Source organism: Amblyomma mixtum, chromosome 4 (genome assembly GCF_055824585.1).
Source record: "Amblyomma mixtum isolate Tamu chromosome 4, ASM5582458v1, whole genome shotgun sequence".
NCBI lineage: Eukaryota > Metazoa > Arthropoda > Arachnida > Ixodida > Ixodidae > Amblyomma > Amblyomma mixtum.
Genome location: NC_143015.1, coordinates 101120256 through 101141970, shown reverse-complemented (window position 1 = coordinate 101141970; position 21715 = coordinate 101120256). Strand labels below are relative to the sequence as shown.

Sequence of the window (21715 nt, the reverse complement as noted above, 5' to 3'; positions counted from 1 at the left end):
TTGCGCGTGGACAGTACTGCCAGCAAACGTGTGAAGGGTGGAAGGTTAGGGTGAGATCTAAAAACTGTAATTTGTTATTACTGCTAGGCAGTTCGTGTGTGAAGGTGAGACCCATGCTATTCCGACCAAACGAAAACTCGCCGAAAACCGAAAACGAAAACCGAAAACTCGCCGGAGTGTGTTCACGGATTGGAAGAACAAAAGTACAAGAGTGCACCATCAGACACCGAATGCCACATGTTGGCTGCAAGAAAGCAGTAGTCTATGAGTTCCCGCTTACATGCGGCAAGGTGTACGTTGGACAAACCGGCCGTTGTCTTAATGAGCGCCTGCTTGAACACAAGAATTCTTTAAACAAGAGAGGACATCTTCCAGACCACTGCCAAGCCTGCTCGAAAGAGAAGCGTGTAGCCTGCAAGCCTCGACTATATGATTGCAAAGTGCTATTGAAAAGCCGAGATAGGACTGAACGTGAGCTTGTGGAAGCCTTCTATATCAAGAAGCGAGGTGATAGTTGTATTAGTGACACGTCAGTTGTTCTTCGCCACAGTGAAATGCTGTTTCTTGATGCGTATCTGTGAGAGGCGATTGTCTGCGATCAAGAGCATGGATAAGAGCAAAGGCTATTTAAACGTTCTTCCCTAAATAAATCCTGTTGAAAGTGCAGCGCTCGTCCTGTTCCCTTCCTCGTCCGTGTCCCCGTTTTGCGCTCTCATGTCTTTCCTATTAGAGAGGTGGAGGAGCTCCGTATTCTGGGCCTTTTCATTCACCACAGATTCAGACCGGACTCCACCATTCTGAAACTCAAGAGAGTAGGCGAACAGGTAGGGCGCATGATGCGCCGCGTTTCCAACAAGCGGGGCGGTCTGCGGGGCAGGGACGCGCTTCGGCTCGTCTATGCCTTCGTGACTAGCCGGATCCTCTACGCCGTGCCATATCTCCGCACTACTAAGCAAGACGAGGCGCGAATAGACGCCGTCATCCGCAAGGCAACTAAGCGAGCCCTGGGTCTCCCGGTGGCTACCTCTAATGCCAAACTCAAGGCATTGGGGGTGCTAAACTCCTACCAGGAGCTGCGGGAGGCCCACCTCGTGAACCAATACACGCGGCTCATGCAGATGGCCCCTGGGCGCCGCCTGCTAAACCGCTTACACATCCAACAAGACTGCACTCCAGAGGAGGCGGAGCGTATCCCAGTACTGTGGCGCCATATGCTCTGGGTCTCCCCGCTCCCCCGTAACATGGACACCGACATGCACGTAAACAGGCGACAAGCGCGGGCTGGGGCTCTTGAGAGACAACACGGCTCCCGACCCGGTGTATATTATGTAGACGTAGCAGGCCCATCGCCCACGGGATTTTACACGGCCGCTGTCGTTCACCAGGAAATGCACGTTGATGGACTCTCTTTTCGAGCCCCGAATTCAATGCGAGCCGAGGAAGTAGCGATAGCGCTTGCTGCCGCCCACGCCAATTCGAGAATCATCATTACGGACTCCCGAAAAGCATGTGATCATTACTTGGCAGGGGAGATCTCCCCCTTAGCTGCTTGCATTCTAAGACGGACTGCCACTGATCCAACACCCAAAAGAATCATTTGGGTTCCTGGCCACCAGGGCTTACGAGGTAATGAGACCGCTGACGCGGCTGCCCGAGCGCTTACTCACCGGGCTCCTCATCCCAGCTCGGAGACTAACCAGCCGCTGCTGCGATTCAAGGAAATTATAACGCATTATAGCGACATCCACCGCCTTTTCCCGGCCCCTGCAAAGGGGCTGAGTAAGACAGAGGAGCGAACTTTAAGGTGCCTGCAGACAGGTACTCTACACTGTCCTGCAATCTTAAAGCATTACGATCCTAACACGGATGGGCGATGGCCACACTGTGGGGAGACCTGTGATATCTTCCACATGGTGTGGGCATGTACTCAAAATCCCCACCTCCCCCGTTCCCCTACCCCTTCCAGAGAGGCATGGGAGACTGCCCTTCTCAACTGCTCCTCGCTTGAGTCCCAAAGGGCTCTGGTGAAACGGGCTAGAGACGGGGCATTGTCATGCGGTGTCCCGGACTAGGGACGCCGACCATGTAGCGTGGCCACTCTGTGGCTCCCAAACTCTATTTCAGTAATTAAAAGTTTTCACCACCACCACCACCTGAACCTCGCCGCAAGGAAATGAAGGAATATGGGAGTGAACGAAAACACTGTGCTCACTAGACGCGCCTTTGTTCATTGCAAACCATCGAGCTGTGATGGCGGAGTGGTTAGCGTGCTCGTCCCACACTCCGGATACCCTGGTTCGATTCCCCAACTCAGCAAATTTCCTACTCGGTTTATTTATTTACCTCGTATGCCTAGAAAGATTAACTAGGCTAATTTGTTAATTAACTAATTAATTAAACTCTGTCCCACTTACCTAGGGCATCACTATACCATCCCTTTAATTAGTTGCATGGTTACTAGCCAAAGTAAGACTGGCCCCGTTTGAAATTCGCGCTCTGTGACATCACGACCATTAGAAAAGCGTGACAATTCTGTCGACAACTCCTGATTCCAACGATGAAGAATTAAATAAAGGTTTCCGCCTTAATAAATGTTCTAGTTTATTCGTCTCTCTCTCACTCTCTCTCTCTAACTATCCTCTGGTCAAAATTGTGTTAAACCGCAGTGAGGTGCGAAGTCGTCTGGGAAACACTTAGCTTTATTAAGAGTCAGTAATAGGGGAATCGCAGCCGTCGCTGTCAAGTGGGCTCGTTCGAGACCTGTTCTCATGGTCTCTTCAAAGCAAAGATTTTCTCTCATCATGTCGACTAGGTATACCGCAAGCGAAATATTTCCAGTTTACCCGATTTTAGCTAGAGGAGCAATGTACATACGTCGGATCCTACGTCATCTTTCCCGTATCGTCATGTTTCCGGAGGCACTGCCGGTGAAGATTCCATAATCTGTGCGCTCGATTTTTTTTGTAACATGAAGTTGTTGATGGGCGCGTTGTTCTTTTCCCCGGGCTCAAGCAAACCCTTCTGTTTTTCTATATTGTTGGCTTGTGTAGCTACTGCATTGTTTCTTCTTGCTTGGCATGATAATTTATATGTTGTAAATTTTTCTATTTTTGAACTTGTGTATTTTTGTCTCTGTTTGCATTTTTGGGAAACTCCACGCAGCTGCGGGCGGCGTCGAGATCCCCGCAGAGATATGGCCGGCCGCAGGTGAGTTCAGCGGGCCCCGCCGATGCCGGAGCGCCCTTGGTGAGACAGTTAACCGCGAGTGTTCTAAACAAATAAAATTGGGAAGTGCATGATCGTGTTCACTTTGAACGCCCCGCCATGAATGGCTGTTTGGAAAGACCACCGAGGAGTCATCTGGCTGGCGTGGCGACTGGGTTATTATAATTCCCTAGCTTCGCGCTAAAAACGACCATTATCAACACTGCTCTGAACTGAGAAGAGCAGCGCGGGCTAGCAGCGGTCTCAAAATTGAGTCATATATCAACTTTCTGCCCCTTCTCCCCCTCTGTAATACCCTCCGGGCCAAGAGGGTAACTTGAAATAAGTAAATAAAAGGGATTTTACGTTCAAGTGCTCTAAAAAGGGGAAATATGGACGAGGTGCAGGCGTTCCCACACTTACTGCGCTCATAACACGCGGAATAATTTATTGACTGGTACAAAAATAAAATCTAGTTGTGTGCGTACGTGCGTGCAGCTATGCTGCGTGCGTTCATGCGTCTGTCTAACCACGCGTTCATCCCTCTTGGAAAGTCTTTCATTCGCTGAGACGTCCCAGCGAGCTCTCGAATCCTAGCATAGAGGGTAAGCTTTTGTGAAGGGAAGCTTAAGTGGCTCCTATTTCAATTTCGCCGTTTCTCCGCCAGCTTTCAGTGGACCACATCAGATCATATTTTGTCGGAGAGATCAATTTCAGGTTTGTTGCGAACCTAAATGAAAGTGTGCAATCCTAAGACAAGTTTCGTCGGTGTGACCCCTGGGGAAGATCATTGGAGGTTAAAAGGTTTCAGATAGTGCTTGAGTCCTTTCTCGCTCCTAGTATTAGTCAGCGGGCATAGCCTAACTCTCATGTGAAGTGCACTATGAGGGTGAGGGTAGTGGTTGGGTATTTTGCTTGGGAATATCGGGTTGTGGAGAATCGGGCCTGGTCCGGTTCTTGAGATATGCAGAACGATAGCTGTCTTGAGGAATAGCATGAGTTTATTACGATCGTCTAGCAGTAGGTACCGGGTATCTTCCACTGTTTCCATAACTCAAGAACTGGTTTAGTGCAGCTGTTGGTATTTTCCCTCCCTGTCCAGTGTCCAGTGGTCCTCTTCGTAACCCCAGGAAAACTGTCAGCGCTTTGGATGCGGGACCTGCCTAGACGTTTACGAGGATCGTTACAGGAACGCGGCCAATGAAACGAGAGTTGTTATAACGAGGTTCTAGGGCACTTTTATAGAGGCAACAATGCTTAGTCTTGACGCGGTGGGAAAGAAAGTATATGCGCCTCCTGTGTACTTTGTGCCGTAGCATCGCATACAATAGGAAGACGCGGCCTTCTTCAGCAAAGAGACTTTGGCGTAATTTCGAGCAGTGCTGAGCACTTAGCGCATGACCACTTAGTGTCATGTTCACTTCGATGACCTGCCCCGCCGCAGTGGCTCAGTGGTTACGGCGCTCGGCTGCTGACCCGAAAGACGCGGGTTTGATCCCGGCCGCGGCGGCCAAAATTCGATGGAGGCGAAATTCTAGAGGCCAGTGTACTGTGCGATGTCAGTGCACGTTAAAGAACCCCAGGTGGTCAAAATTTCCGGAGCCCTTCACTACGGCGTCCCTCATAGCCTAAGTTGCTTTGGGACGTTAAGCCTCAATAAACCTAGTAAAACTTCGATGGCCACGATAGCACTTGTTAGATGTGATTGTAATTTTCTGAGGCTCAAAACACCTTATGGAATGACTGCAATATGAGCAAACTCAAGAGTGCTACGACAGGTAATGGTTCGTGGGAAAATTATTCTCACGGCGGAAAATCCCGCCAACGGCATAGATACCGTGAGGACTGTATCCGGACGCCAGTCTCACGTAACTGCAAGCTTAGGGCTACAGACGTTGGGGCGTAGCCCCAAATAATTCAGGAGACTGGTTGTTAGTCTATATAGCATATTCTGGATAAATAGGTATTTACTTTCCACCTGCCGAGGCTCATTATCCTTAGAACCACTGTGGAGATTTCCATTGCATGGCCCTCAAGGAGCGTAACGCTACAAAGTTAAAGTTATTCTGCTCGCGGCAAAAACGGCACCAGAAGCACATTATTCGTGCAGTTGCCACCACTACGCAATGGGTGGGCTGATACGTACGACTGGTGAAGCGTTCAAAAGCTGAGCGCCAAGCATTCAATGTCTCCATAGCCAAAAATAGCCGGCCACCCCCTTCCTAGGAGTTCGCACCACTTCCGAGCTCAGTTTCTTTCGTGCGATTCTATTTTTAGGAATAAATCCCGCCAGCGTTTCATTGGTAACGAAATACCCGACAGGAACACTGTGGTGACTTTTGATAGGCTGCTGCGCTGACTTGTTCTTGCCCAGTCATATTCGGCCCCGGCAGGGGCTAGAATCTTGCGAAGAATCCCTTGCATTTGCGCGTGTAAGTGAACAACCACTTTCGTTCTCTTTTTATCTGGATAGGCATTGTGACGGAAGAGCGGGCGTGCGCAGCATACTAAAAGCTTTTTCTTTGAAAGCGCCCCTTAAAGATGCGGACATACAAAACGAAACCCACATAAAAGAAGGCGTTCCAATCCACACAGACATCTATAAATGCCGCTGTAGTCTGCTTCTGATTCTTACTGCAATCAGAACCCCGACTTTCTTTCACTCGTTCCATAATGTCGTAATAAGCGAGCTTGTGAGGTTTTGTAGATACGCTAGCTCTGCTCTGTTTGTTCAGATACCATGTGCTTCTTGTCCTTAACTGCTGGGAGGAGTTCATTCTATTCTCCTGAGCGACTGTATCGTCTGACCCTGAGAGGAGAGAACTCATGTGCTACGTCGTCCAGAGCCTGAAGGCAACGCTCAGAACTAGACAGAGAAAAAAAAAACCTTATACAGGCGCCTATACTGGTTTGTGTATCCATTATTACCAGGAATATATCCGTTGAGCTTCTAGTAATAGACATATATTACTACTTCAAGCATGCTGTTCCATCAGCAATGGAATTCAACAGATAACTCTGATGTTCTGGGGCGAGTTTGCTGTTTTTTCAGGAGTTAAGCAAATAGGTGATGTCATTCCACTTCAAGCAAGTGACCAATTGCCAGCAGATGTGTAGATGAGTACATAACACTGCCACCGCAGATATGCAGCTTCCGCCTTTACCGTACATTAAACTGTGCACCGTACCGGCTGTTGCACCTAAGATGTTCTAAGTACACGGTTTAGCGTTTCATCACGGCTGTCTATACTCAACGCCGAGTGCAAGACATTGAAAATTAGCCTTAACGTTTGCATCCATCATGGTGCACATCCGCTCCCACTGCACACATGTGACTCATAAGCTTATCTGTGTGTTCTTCATTGATAGTTCGTGAGGTTCACTGAGGGGTGAACGTTTTTCCTAGCACCAAGTCGAAAAAAATTGACTCAATGTTGTTTCGTGTGCGAGAATAAGCTGCTCGGGAATTTACTGCAGGGATCGCAGGTAGTCCCTGTATTCTTGGTAAGCGACATAACAAAACCGATGATGTCATCACCTCTGCATCATCAAACCGACACGAAAATTCTTATCGCTCTCTCAATATCAGCAACGCGCTAGGCTGGGTGGACATCCGGATTCCTTTTCCGAAGCCACTGCGTAAGCGGATGCTGATGCTCCAAGGCCCCGAATGCACTTAAGCAAGAAACAAAGAGGGGAGATTTGTAGGGGGTCCCTTTTCATTACCTTGAGAGAACTAGTTTTTGCCCGAAGCATCCCCTTGCACTCAACATGTAAACATGTCCAGCATTCTTGGACAAAGATTTTGACTATTGGATGGTTTTGGGGGGTTTAACGTCCCAAAGCGACTCAGGCTATGAGAGACGCCGTAATGGAGGGCTCCGGAAATTTCGACCACCTGGGGTTCTTTAACGTCCAATAACATCGCACAGTTAGTAGGCGGCAGCTGACAAAGGACAGGGTTAATTGGAGAGACATGGGAGAGGCCTTTGCCCTGCAGTGGGTCTAGTCAGGCTGATGATGATGATGATGATGAACATCGTACAGTGCACGGGCCTCTCGAAATTCGTCTCCACCGAAATTCGACCGCTGTGGCCGGGATCGAACCCATGTCTTGCGGGTCAGCAGTCGAGCACCATAACCACTACGCCACTGCGGAGGCTGAATATTAGAAAATTGTAAGGTACTGTTATGGCAGTATTGTAGGCAATGGTCCAGTCTTCCGATATGTGGAAACATCTTTCTTTTATGCGTAGCATATTGCAATCACTCAGTTCAGCCCTTGAGCGGGGCCGGGCAGCCACCAAACCACGTGACATGACGTCACCAAAGCACGTGAGAAAAAAAAAGAAAAAGAAAAAAAGAAAAGAAAAGAAAGAAAGAAAAAAAGGACGACTGAGCATGGTGGCGGTTGCCACCGCCCCGTTTCAAAGGGGACGCTCCTATCCAACCGTCCATCCATCCATACGTCACGGAGGAAAAGCTGCTGAGAAAATCGAGTACCGCCAAGCAATACCTCGCGCAAAAAGACCGCGCAATATGCAACGCATTCTTGGCTTAACGAAGCTAAGCCTGGGCATCTTTTTTAAGTGTCTCCATCGACTGCATCTAACAGTTAAGGCTGCCGCAGAAAACCAAATAGGGTACGCTTTTTATGATAGCAAAAACTTCAATATAATTAGCGGTAACAGACTTTAATAACCTTAATAAACGTTAATAGACTGCTGTTGGGTGATCCGCGCAGATATATTGTTATTGTGAAATCTTGCATTATGTGAAAAAATTGCGTTCCTTTATGGGTTCCCGCCCAAAAATTATTTTGTCCAAAATTGTTGTGTACGCATTGGCCTATTGCCCCATTGTTGTTGAAAGGTTTGCTGCTGGTGTGTTCTTTGGAAATCACCATTCACTATCCCCTGTAAATGGATACTCAGCAGGTGATCGGATCTGAAGTCCAATCTGAGATGTGATCTCAGAGGTTATTGGATTTGAATGGCTCCAAACCTTAGGTGCGTCTCAGGGTGCCGTATTAATTTATTTTCTTAATTCATTTGTAGTAACTAACACACAGGGGTGCGGGGAATTTGCATTAGGGGCAGGTTGCACAGAGTTTAACAGAACAGTTATGTAATGTCACTTTTCGAAGTAAATGGAACTGGAGTGAAGGATGACGTAAGGGATGGTAAGAAATCTTATGAAATAGGCGGGGTCTAGATATTTTACGGCCCAATTCTAGCCTGCCGAGACCGGCTTTATCTATAGAAAATTTCAACCTAGCAGCATGGTTTTGAATCGATTTCATTGTAGTGATTTGATTATTGGAATTATTGGATTAGAATTCTGCCTCCATCGCAATTCAACCATCACGGTCGGGATCCAACCAGCGTCTTTATGGCCAGCAGCCAAGCGCCGTAACCACTGAGCCACTGCGGAGACCAGTGATTCGATTAGGATGATGCAGGCCACTTATCACAAAGGCGTACTCAAGTTTCGGCCTCAAAAGGATTACATATAGTTTTTGTTTACTTAATTTACAGGATAATGAGCATACGCTAGGAAATCGCTGAAAATCTGGTCACCTAACTGTTTTATAGAAGGGACAGAGGAGATAGTAAGAATATCTGTGGAAAAATATCATAGATGTTTGTGGAGAAATAGAGTCATGGGTCTATTTTAACGCCATTCGATTTTTGCCAGGTAGTTCTCACCACCTGGATTCTCAATAGTGCTATAAATGAGGCAGTAGGTAACTTAATCATTGGCGACAGCCGAAACGTATGGACAAGTCATAAAACTATGCTCGGTACCGAGCCTTGTCGGCATAGCCGATAACGAAATTGCTGGCGTTTGTGCGTTACGAGCTCACCAAAGCATATGCAGAAAGTAAAGCTTCCACTTAAACATGGCTTAAAACTAGTACAGAGGAAAGACATCAAGGTGTAGAGAGGTGACATAGAAGCATGTTTGTAGGTGGGTGCCTAAGGATGTATAGACATAGCATCGCCTCTATATCTTGAGCTTATTGAATGGTCTTAAAAGGAACCTATCGGCGTTTTGGACCTGGAGTCACATAGCTTGCCGAATTCAGTCTGCTCTGCCTCAACAGCTGCCGTGTGGTATTACAGGGTGGGATTCAACACAGAGATCATTAAACTCAGTTTGCTTAAGAATAGAACTGTTCAGATGTGTGCAGTCCTATGCGTCTGATCTCGCCGTACACAGTCCATGGTACCGCCTTTTTGACACGGGGAACTTCATTTCTCAATAAAACCGACGGGTTACGAATGCTACGCTCTTCCAACACTGCTAAAAGGGTGCATGACATAAGCAGCTGTATACTAATACCAGATCCGATAATGCAGCGAATATCATTAAAGATGCAACGAGTGGTGTTTTTTTTTTTTAGGCCAATCCAACCACTGCGAGTTTTCCAACTGAAGACTATGCTGAGACACTGGAGAGCCCAGCACCAGGCCAGCGGAAAGGTTGCACCCATAAGGAAAATGTGTATACCAGAGGGCAGTGCGGATCGAACTCAGCATCTCCCAATTGTGAGGTAGATGGTATTTCGGTGCTCTTGAGAATCAACTCCATAAGTTACGTTTACATAGTGTGCCCCGCTATATTTCAAACCCATGGTTAAAGTCAGCTGGGCTCCCAGTAAAGTAGAAAAGCTGAACTATATTTTGTAAACATGGATTAGAAAACTGAAATTATTCGCACGCTTGGGCTGTATTTGAAGTTACGAAATCAGGAACCCTCATCAATGCGAAGTGAAAAATGAGCAAGTACAGCTTCACCTTCTGCCGCGTTCAACATGGCATAGACTTGCTGCCGAGCCACTTCATGGTTCACTCCTCACATAAAGCTCTGTCTTAAGGGTATGACGCAATAGTGTAATGGTTTAATTCCAAAATATCCAGAAGGTCATTATCTACTTCACATTCATATATCCGTGGGATATCCCTGGGTAGTTTGCTCACAATCAGTTGGCCAGGCTGTGCTGACGCCGCAAGGTCATGTGACCAAGGTGGCCCACCTACCTCCAAGATTGCTCTCCGGTGTCGTGGCACAACATTGACGATGGTTTTTCGCTGACAACGCTGACGCCGAATTTTATGCGTAACCGGGCCTTTAACGCTGTCGCGTTAATGCTATGGCAAAGAAACGCTCTCGCAACTCAAAATGCTTGTTTAAAAAAACACCCACAGTCTTAAGTGAAACAGCCTGCGTATAAACTCTTTTGTCCCGCTAAATTTTACGTGCTAAGAATCAAGGATCAGGAGCCTTGTACCTTCATTTCTTCTCTATATTCCGGGGTGCGAGCCCGGCAAACTGCTGGATACACTTGGTTTATTGAGGGCGTTTAACGTCTCAAAACTACGCAGGTTATAACCAGCCGGTCAGCATAACTATTGAGCCACTGTAGCGTTAAATTGTGTAGTGTCTAGTTTAACCACTCCCAAAGAGCTCAGTTTCTAGTTTAACGGCTCGCTCGTCTCGTGGTGACGATTGAATTGGGCTGGTGGCTTACCCTATATCATCATCAGCAGCAGGAGCAGCCAAATGATTTCTACTGCGCAAGACAAATTTAACTCACATATCTCTCCATTTAACCTTGTGCCTTGCCAGCTGCGGTCACCTTATCTCGCCAAATCAACTCAGGCTATAAGGGACGCCGCAGTGAAGGGTTCCAGAAATTTCGACCGCCTGGGGTTCTTTAACGTGCACTGACATCGCACAGTACATGGACCTCTACAATTTCGTCTCCATCGGTGGTCGAATTTTGATGGAGACGAAATGCTAGACGCCCGTGTACTGTGCGATGTCAGTGCACGTTAAAGAACCCCAGGCGGTCGAAATTTCTGGAACCCTTTTTTCTTTTTTCTTGCCTAATGGTCTACGCAGAAAAAACGTGCATTATAAGCGGTCTTGATGGCTCAGTATTTATGGCGCTCGGCTGCTGTACCGAAAACAGCGGGAACCCTTTTTTCTTGCCTAATGGGCTAGGCAGAAAAAAACATGTAACCTAAGCGGTCTTGGTACCTCAGTATTTATGGCGCTTGGCTGTTGTACCGAAAACCGTGGATTCTATCCCGGTCCCAACGGTCTCATTTTGTTGAAGTCGAAAGGCTAGAGGCTTGTGTACTGTGCGATGTCAGTGCAGCACTACGGCGTTCCTCACTGTTGCTTTGGGACGTTAGGCTCCATAAAACCAGTAAAACCAACAGCCATGCAACCGTACACGCTCCCTGTATTGCTGCTCTCTTACAGGCCAGGAGCAAGAAGCTGCCACTTCGTTGTCATGGAAACAGCCAGTAGCGGGACGTGGTGGCTCACTCTGCCATTGGGTCACGCGTATGCGACATTTCGCTCGGAGGCATTCGATCAGCAAGCGACCATTGCACGATGTAGCGTTGCTCCATCGGTCCCAGAACGAAGAGCATGTCCGGTTGCACCTGTCAGGCAGCCCGCTCAACGCCGAAGAAAACGGCCGGAGGTGAGTATGTGGTTCCTGAGATACAGTAGCGCATAGAGGACAAGCTTGCATTGTAATTTAGGATGACGTTATCGCTCTTCTGTGCGAGAAAATGTGTCACTCCCACAAGCCGATCATTGCGGTGGGAGAAACAGAACCTGGCTGAGAGTTTTAACAAGCACGCTAATGCATGATGAAATTAACGGCGGTGCAACAAGGACACTAACAAGAAAGAGACACCACCTCTCTCTTGTTAGTAAGGTACTTGTTGCACCGCCGTTCATTTCATCATGCACCAATTCGCCCCTCAGGACATTCTTCTGACGCTAATGCATGTGTAGAAATTTATGCACAAGACATTTGCAGAGAGGTTAAAGTAATAAATATATTTGTTTTCTTCGCTCTTGTGGCCTAATCTTCTACGCGGAGAAAATAACGCGGATTCTCAAGAGCCAAAAGCTGTGTAGCAGACAATGTTATCACAAACCAGATGCCCTCAGATCAGCTGACATAACATGCCTGAAATTTCTTTCGGTTGATCAAAATGTGTAGCTGTGTATTTATTTTGGTTGAGGAAAATTTCCTGCAATCCATGTTAATTTAATGTAGCATGCAATTTCCTACAAAAACCTCCACTTGTGCACGTTTCGCGCTTTTTTCTATGGAAGAATAAATGGAAAAACTCTGGAAAACTTGAAGCTTAGCTGACAAGTTAGAGCAAGCTGAAACAGGAACACAATCAGCAGTGGTGTGTCTGTGTTTGCCCAAAGCATTACAAGGCAATGTGCCAGCTCCCCCAAAGACGAGGGTCTCATCATTTCCTTAAGGGAAATAAATAGCGCACAAGAGAAGACGGGACAAGCGAGGAGACACAGACAAGCGCTAACTTTCAACAGACGGTTTATTGCAAAATCGGGAGCATATATACACATGTCCAGATAGGCAACAAAGAACAGGATCGAAGATAACATCAACAAGACACACACCCCCTCGACAGCCATCTGCTTATCGTGCCAGATATGCAAGCTCTTTTTTCGACAAATTAACGGAAGGTTCGCTGACACAATCCGGTCCAAAGCGCACGATGTTCGACGCTTCAACAATCTCCCTGGTGAGTTGGTCGCGGTGATGATACAAGATCACAGTATCTTCAAAAATTGGACGGCAATTGCCGTCCAATTTTTGAAGATACTGTGATCTTGTATCATCACCGCGACCAACTCACCAGGGAGATTGTTGAAGCGTCGAACATCGTGCGCTTTGGACCGGATTGTGTCAGCGAACCTTCCGTTAATTTGTCGAAAAAAGAGCTTGCATATCTGGCACGATAAGCAGATGGCTGTCGAGGGGGTGTGTGTCTTGTTGATGTTATCTTCGATCCTGTTCTTTGTTGCCTATCTGGACATATGTATATATGCTCCCGATTTTGCAATAAACCGTCTGTTGAAAGTTAGCGCTTGTCTGTGTCTCCTCGCTTGTCCCGTCTTCTCTTGTGCGCTATTTATTTCCCTTAAGTATGTCATACCAACATGCCCAAGCCTCGTCTCTTCATCATTTCCACTATATTTTTATAGAATGCAAGTTTTTAGCCAGTCTGTGGTATCCTTGCACGCATTTGCAATCTATTCAGGTGCAGGTCTTTTGTTTTCCATTTAATAATGAAACATCGGTACCGAATGAAAGACTCAGTTCATCAATACGTATGCAGGTAGATCTTCGACTCAAGTGGAAGCTCTCTTAATCCAATATTTGTGGTATCAGTCCCAAACGCAAACATTTTCTGCAACATGGACGGCAGTAGTCTTGCTGTCACTGTAGTTTGCACATTGCAGTCCAAAAGCCATTGCCAGTGACAGGGACCGCAAAATGATCGCACCCAAGGCCGGTCGATGGTCAGGATTGAATATTTCAGCGGTGTCCTAGGATGTAACCGCCAATTAATGCTTTGGTTTTGCAGGGCCTGCGCTCCTTTCGTAGCTGTACCTCATCCCTACCGCTCTGCGGTTGGATGCTCACTTTCGGCCGCTTCCACCTGAACTAGATAGGTACGCCGCTGTTAAACCACGTTCACAGTGGCGAGTCACGGAGGTCACACGACGCAATTTAGCTGATTCATCATGGAAGAGGGGCCCTGAGCAGGTCACCATCGACTATTTTGTGCTGCCACTGACTGACCAATTCTTGCTACGTGGCTGCATGTCGCAGAACTCCTCAACCAGTTTCTCGAAGTGAATTATTTCTGCATTTTTGACTCCAAGCATGTGACAAAAGTCCTTGTTCCTCGTAGGTACAAGCATTTTCCTAACTCTGACGAACTGGAGCCGTAGCCCCTCTTTCGTATCTAATACTTGCACCTATTCTAGACGGGGTGCCTGTCGACAAACAACCAGTTTCCTTTACAGCCCGCGTTCAATTACATTAGGCAGATAAGCGTCGTCTACACCAAGAATGAGGGAGGTCAGAATGTGAGCCACATAATGCCTGGATTAAGGAAACTAGATAACAATAAACATGCAAAGGTTTCCTCGATGTTTCAATCGAGGCATAATACAAAACCGCCCGTCTGCTTCGTGATGTCACGAGTTTAATGAACTCCAAGTGCTCAAGCATTTATCCGAAGCCTTGAACTGTTACGTCCCTCATGGCATAAGTGCCACGTCGGCACACTGAACCATTACACTTACTACACCGTACCAATATTATCTCCTATATCTTCTTTCGTATTATGCTATACCATATTACACTATACCTTACACGAGCACTACGCCACTGAAGAAATCATTCATTTCTTAAACTGTTCATGGTTAACTAAAGTGTTAACACAAAAAGTATGTACTCATTATTTTGTTGCTACGAGGATTCCTTTTTATGTGAAGCATATTACAATAGGTAACCCAAGCCCTTCGTAACGGTTACACGCCGTGCACACCAAGTGACACAATGACGTCACGACAGATGAGAGACGGGGCTCCAACACGTGCCGTCGCTGCGGTTGCAAGCCGTGCAGACCACGTGGTATGGTGACGTCACACCACGTGACACAATGACGTCACGACAGATGAGAGACGGGGCTCCAACTTGTGCCGTCGCTGCGGTTGCACGCCGTGCAGACCACGTGGTATGGTGACGTCACACCACGTGACACAATGACGTCACGACAGATGAGAGACGGGGCTCCAACTTGTGCCGTCGCTGCGGTTGCACGCCGCGTGAATCACGTGGTATGGTGACGTCACACTCCCGCGCATTTCGAACGCGCGTTCACACTCGATGTAGGTGAAACGCTCGCTCCACCGGGCAGGCGGACGCGGCTTCCGTGGCAATCCAGGCGCTCACCCAACGCGCGTCTCGGGGTTAGTCGGCGTTCCGCTGTAGCCATGCCGTTGTCTTCCCCCACGACGAAGGCTTCTAGTGGTTGTGTTAAAATGACGAAGTATTCAACCAAGGAAAGCCATGTATTACCAAGCCTAGCCATCAATATGCTTCGCATCTGACTAGGCTTAACCTTAGCTAAGCCTCAGCCATTTTTTTTCCCTCTCGCAACGCGAAAATCTCAACGCCATTAGGTGTCAGTACTTGTGGGCTTCCGGGGCCGTTCTCAGAAAATTTGTGAAAATGTGTGTTATGGACGATGCTTGTCTACGTGGGCGTTCGCAAGTGATGTTTGGTGAATGTCGCCATAGCGTAAGTTGTATAGCGAACCAGCTTGACCTTTTGTCCCTTCTTCCTCAAGCAACAGAGCCAGCGGGACCGATGTAAATCAAGACGCGGCAGACTGCGCTGTCTGGAGTGCCTTCGTGACGTGGGTGCGAGAGGGTCCTCCGGCCTTATCTCCCTCGTCCTTACCACCGGGACTCAGATGAAGAGAGCTGTACGAGGTGAGCAGGAGTGATACTTAACTGTTTTGGAAGTGACTGGTCCGTTCGCATTGCTGTAATGCAATTCATTCGACAGTCTGTATTCTAAAAAAATTTCAGGGGGCACTTTGTTGACCTAAAGTGCGGTGAGGCAAAAGCCTTAAGCGCGGTGTTGCTGCTTGTGTCACTGATGTGTGGTTATGTTAAGCTTCGCCTCTAAGAGTGGAACCCGGCCGCGTCTTTCAACGCTGCCAGGGAGTCCAAACAACGCCACCGCCCATTCCGCTCTGCGCCTTGCTGGTGCCTTGCTGGTCGGTAAATTGGTTTTTGAGGAAAGGAAATGTATCTCTGTCGGTGGACACCTGAACCTCGCCGTAAGAGAAGGGAGGAGGATGGTAGTGAACGAAGACACTGTATTAACTAGACGAGCCTTTGTTCATTCCAAACCATCGAGCTGGCATGGCGGAGTGTTTAGTATGCTCGTCACGCACTCCGGAGACCCTCGTTCGATTCTCCAACTCGACCAATTTCCTACTCGGTTTTATTAATTTATCTGGTCTGACTAGGATGGTTAATTAGAGTAATTGGTTAATTAAGCAATTAACTAAACTCAGTCCCACTTACTCGAAGTATCACCATACCATCCCTTTCATTGGCTGCATGGTTACTCACCAAAGAACAATTGGCCCCGTTTGAAATTCGCTCACTGTGACGTCACGACCATTTCGAGCAATTGAAAAGAGTGATATTTTATCGACAACTCCTGCTTACAACGATGATGCATTAAAGGCTTCCGTCTTAATATACGTATTCAGCCTTTAATGTGCTTCGACGTGTCTCTAAAACTCGCACATGCTCACTACGCATTGTACATTATTTCTGCAAAGAACTGCAATGTTGCTCGCCTAAATTGTGCCGAAATCTTTTTTTTTTGGCCCTCCTTTGCGCGGTTTGCTCATTGCAGCGTAATAGGAATAGGTTATGGCATGGACACATAGATGAACAGGGCCTGTAAAAGTATGACCTCTTAAAAATGCTTCAGTACTGAGAGGTGGGAAATTCAGCTTTGCGCTTACCAAGAGCCAGATAAACACAAACCGGTTTTCAGCCTAAGCCACTCCTATTTGAGGCAGTTCAATGGGAAAAGACGTCGCTTTTCCACTGTCATGGATGCAAGCAGCCGAGATTCCTTGTGCATTAGCCCTGTCACTGGATTTTGGCCGCTGCAGTTGCCAATGCAGAAACGTCAGCATCCAATCAGCATGGTAGGACATGGCTTCAATCCATCCATCTCAAAGCTCAGAACCAAATATATATGGAAATGAACATGATCATCAACCAAACGTGAAGTTCAATGCCACAAAAAGGCTCAGCTGCAAAATAAGGCCATTCTATGTAAGATATCTTCAGCAGTTATAACCAGAATTATTCCAGTAAAAAATTACAGAAATCATGTGTACTGCGTCCCCGCAAGAATATAGGTGCTCTTTGCCAAAACTGGCTTGAATTTCTGCTGCATCATGCTCGCTCAAATTTTTCAACCTCTTTCTAAGCATATTCTTTGCCTTTTTTCATCTGCTGTGTTGCTCTGCCTTCACGACATTTCTAACTGTGCCATGACGAACGCGGGCTTCTGATTACACTGTGGTTACAATAATTCTTTCGTACTGATCAACTCCGCAGATTTAAATGAGAAAAGCTTCCCTATGCTTTCCTCGCTTTCGATGACTGATCGCTTCGTTCATATGTAGGTCGTTAACAAGCACCTCATTTTCCTATTCTTGTTCGCTCAGTAGAATGCGCAATATACAGGCTCTGTTCTGAAAGTGGTAGGACCGATTTTTTTTTTCTAAATTTTATTTGATAAGAGTACAAACGATTAGTATTTTTCAAAAGAGCACCCTTCCGCATCTGCACACTGCTGCCAATGAGTTTTCCAGTTTTCATACGCCTCCAGGAACGCCTGGACCGAAATGCTGTATAGCTCTCTCGTCACGGCCTGTTGAACCGCCTCTACCAATCCGTGATGCTTCTCCTTGAGCGTCGACTTTATTCTCGGGAATAGAAAAAAGTCCGGCGGGGTCATGTCGGGGCTCTAGGGGGGCGAGGCAGAGTTGCCACCTTGTGCTAGGCAAGATACTCCATTACGAGGAACCCTGTGTGGCTCGGCGCGTTGTCATGGTGCAGCCGCCATTTGTTAGCGATGGCTGAGCGGTCACGAACAATGCGTTTTCGCAGTCTTCTGAGGACTTCCACGTAAAAAACTGCATTAACTGTTTGTGTGGGTGGTACGAACTTTTTGTGGATGACTCCATGTCGATCAAAAAAGCAAATGAGCACGGACTTTTCCTTCGATTTGCTCTATCGCGCTTTCTTGGGGCGTGGGGAAGAACGAGTGGGCCACTCTGACCTCTGCCGCTTGCTCTCCGTGTCGTATTCAAACACCCACGTCGCGTAACAGGTCACTACGTTATCCGAAAAAATCGGGGTCCTCATTCACGTCATGAAGAAGATCCTGTCAGATCGCTTACCGGCTGGGCTTTTGCTCCTCTGACAACACTCGCGGCACCAACTTCGCGCAGACTTTCATGATGGCTAAGTTTTGTGTCACGATCTCAAAAACTTGGATTTCAGGAATGCTAAAGTCATTAGCAATCATTCTGATACTCATCCTCCGATCACTGTTAAGTAAATTTTTCACCACGACACATTTTCGTTGGTCTTGCTGGTCGATGAGCGTCCGGAGCGGTCATCGTCTTCCACTCTTCCCCTACCTTTTTAGAACAACTTGAGCCACTCAAAAACACCTGATCTACACATGGCAGCATCTCCGTAGGCCTCCTTAATCATGTCGTGTCTCTCTTTTCCCGTTTTACCAAGCTTTACACAAAATTTGATCGCGTATCGCTGATCCAGTAAACACTCCATGATTCTGCGTGACGAGACGTTTCGACAGGGGTTCACAGTACAAGCGACCTCCTCTCTTCAACGGCCGAGAGCCGACTGCCGATTTTCCCCAGCGATCCCAATATCCCCCTTAACGATCCTGCACACGCAGACCACCTCTCGTCCGGCCGTTCGCCCAGGAAAAAACCAGTCGTACTACTTTCAGAACAGACCCTGTACGTGTGAAACACCAAGCGAAAATAACGTAGAAATTTCTTCATTCCCCGTCAATGAAGAGACCTTTGCCCCACAGTGGGCATAAATATGCTGATGACAATGATGATGAATAAACCTGCGCTATTTCATAACTCTAATAACTTTTTTCAGCTCGTACATTTCGTTGTACTGTTCAGCCTACGTTGTATCAGACACATATTTTGATGCTTGCGAGATTTTAAAGATATTCTTGGAACTAAAATAGGGTTCCTGCAGTCAACTTGGTCAGTTGAAAGCTAGTTCAGGCCGTGAGGTTGGTCATGCAGAAGCTAGTCAAACGGCTCATTGGGACCTCAAATTAGTGGCTGTCCTCAGTAGTGCAAGGCACAACACGTCATAACATGGCCAGACACGGCGGGCGAGTGCACCCGCCGCAGTGACTCAGTGGTAAGGCGCTCGTCTACCGAGCCGGAGTACCCGGGTTCGAACCAGACCGCGACAGCCGCGTTTCGATGGAGGCGAAACGCTAGAGGCGCCCGTGTGTTGTGCGATGTCAGTGCACGTTAAAGATCCCCAGGTGGTCGAAATTATTCCGGAGACCTCCACTACGGCACCTCTTTCTCTCTTCTTTCACTCCTACCTTCCTCCCTTCCCTTACGGCGCGGTTCAGGTGTCCGCCGATATATGTGAGACAGATACTGCGCCATTTCCTTTCCTCAAAAAACCAATTTAGTGCAGCGCAACGCTTGGTACGCTGTGCGCGGCATGTCAAGAAAGAGAAAAGGAGTCGAGAATTAGTGACACTTGTTGGAGCACAGGACAGCGCAAGAGGGGGTTATCTTGTCAGGCCTCGTTGGCGATGGGGAAAGAAAGGGCTGAGCCAAATACGGTTCACAAAATATTTTCTACGGTAAGAATACACTACAGAATACACTACGTACAATATGAACGAAAAGCACAGATTTCTGTGAAGACGATCGCTACTCGTCTTTTTTTTTTGTGTGGACACGTGGAAAACCTGCGGCTAGCTTCTTAAGAAGTGAAATCAACCCACTAACTTAATTCGAGATTCCTCAATGGTGCAAGTAAACTGCGGCTGATAACTTTGATAACAAGGCTGTAGCTACCATACCCATGGATTCCTCCAGGCATAACGCTTTTGCTGGTTCACTATCTCTGAGTCCAGCTTTTTTTTTTTTGCTTACACTCAATAAAACAGCCTGGAAACGCACTCTGGCTTCTATGAAGTGGTGCTGGGTCGGCCACTTTCGTCGCAGACACTGACTCTCTACTGTGCCTGCTCAGTGATCGCTAGCGGAAAACCGACTCGGATTGTAGAAAGCCTGTGCGTAAGCTTGTCACGAAATAGGCGTATAGATCGTTAAAGGATGGCTGCATGGATTATTTAAATATTGCATTGTTACTACGTATAATTTAGTGCATTACGTCTGAGTGCCTGCATGACTTGTGGCTCACCTCTTCCGCATAGTTATGAACAATCCGCATCTCCTGACAACCCTTTTACAACTATGCTGTGATATCTTGTTACTTCTTAGACGGCAGCTTTCCCCTGCATAATTCATTTTCAATAATTGCGTGATCCCTCCACCTCTCTTGAAGCTGTACGAGCCAGTGTCGGGGCAAGGGCCGCTGTCGGCCGAGGAAATGCGGCCTCCTACGTGTTCTGTGGTGCCTTCGTCACATGGGTGCATCTTATCCCACCGTCAGCTTGAAAGGGACAGGGTGTGAGAAGACTGTGCTCGGTAAGGAATAATTTGACCGGAGCAGTGCATGAACCTTTCGCCCTACTCAAAGTTTCCATATGAAAAGTTCCATAATTCCATGCGTTTCCATACGAAACTTTATGCACTCAGTATCGAGCATATGGAGTCGTTATGGCCTGTATAGAAGCACGTATGGAAGCTTACGGACTTCATATAAGGTCATGCGGATTGCATGTAAATAGTGTAAAAATTTAATGGAATGCTTATAGACTCCGCAAATATAAGATATAGATCTTCATCTGCTTTGGTTTGGTTTACGGTGTTTAACATCCCAAAGTTACTCATGCTATGAGAGACGTCGTAGTGAAGAGCTCCGGAAATTTAGACCACCTGGGGTTCTTTAACGTGCACTGACATTGCCCATTGTTCTTCCCTATGTTATGGGCTTCATATTCCTATAATTTCATAAGACTGACTCACATGGAATGTTTCAGTAGGGGATCCCCCGTGCTATTCCGCGCTGACTCCTTCAGTTATTTTAACTCCATCTTGGACAAATGTTCTCATTTGCATTCATTGCATTAAGGCCTGAGCTGACGCCCTGCTATTCGCTTGCAAGTACTGTTAATGCTACCCTGCTTACTCGCCAATTTTGGCCTCAGTTGAAGCTTTCGTTACTTGTAAAGCACGCAGGGAGCGCTTAGTTGCAACAGATGTTGAATGAATTTTGCGCCCTTTGAAAAAATCTGTATTTCCCGTCAACCGCTTGACCTCCGCAACGCGAAAGATCGAAATAATGCAGAATCGCGTAGAGGACACCACATTTGTTGAATTTACGACTGTTAGTTCATGCGCAGCTCCAGTGACAAATTTTGCTATCCAAGGAAGCTTCAGCGCCGTAAACCATCAATGTTGTGTGCTTAAGTGAGGTTTAAGACCCCTGTAATTGTTTTCATGGGGCAAACCTTAGGTTGTTTATTTTTCTAGAACTTTCACCTCTTGCGGCTTTATTTCTTTTATTACTTACTCTCTTGCCGCTCCAGAAACAGAGATGCTAACTTTTGTTCCCGTTTCTGCAAATGGCGACTTCAAAACCTCGTAATTCAACGCCTGTTATATACGCAATAATTTTAACCTTATTGCACTGCATGATGTCAAGCTAGAACAGTGGAATGCATATCAGCTAGTTCCCATCGGCAAAACTGTTAAATTATCTGTGGTTAAATTGCTTCAATTCTCTCCACATAATAGTTTCATACTTACATAACATATTCTATGAAAATTTTCTGCGGTAAAGTTTCTTCAATTCTCTCTACATAATAGTTTCATGCTTTCTTAACATATTGAAT

The 21715-nt window shown here is 46.9% G+C and overlaps 1 long non-coding RNA gene across 1 annotated transcript; it reads left to right on the top strand.

The window, feature by feature from the left end:
- Positions 1 to 11482: 11482 nt before the first annotated feature.
- On the top strand, positions 11483 to 20522 carry LOC149347611 (uncharacterized). The gene is made up of 3 exons (XR_016292163.1): positions 11483 to 11704; positions 15417 to 15561; positions 20263 to 20522. It is a non-coding gene; the product is annotated as an uncharacterized LOC149347611 (long non-coding RNA).
- The last annotated feature ends 1193 nt before the right edge of the window (positions 20523 to 21715 follow it).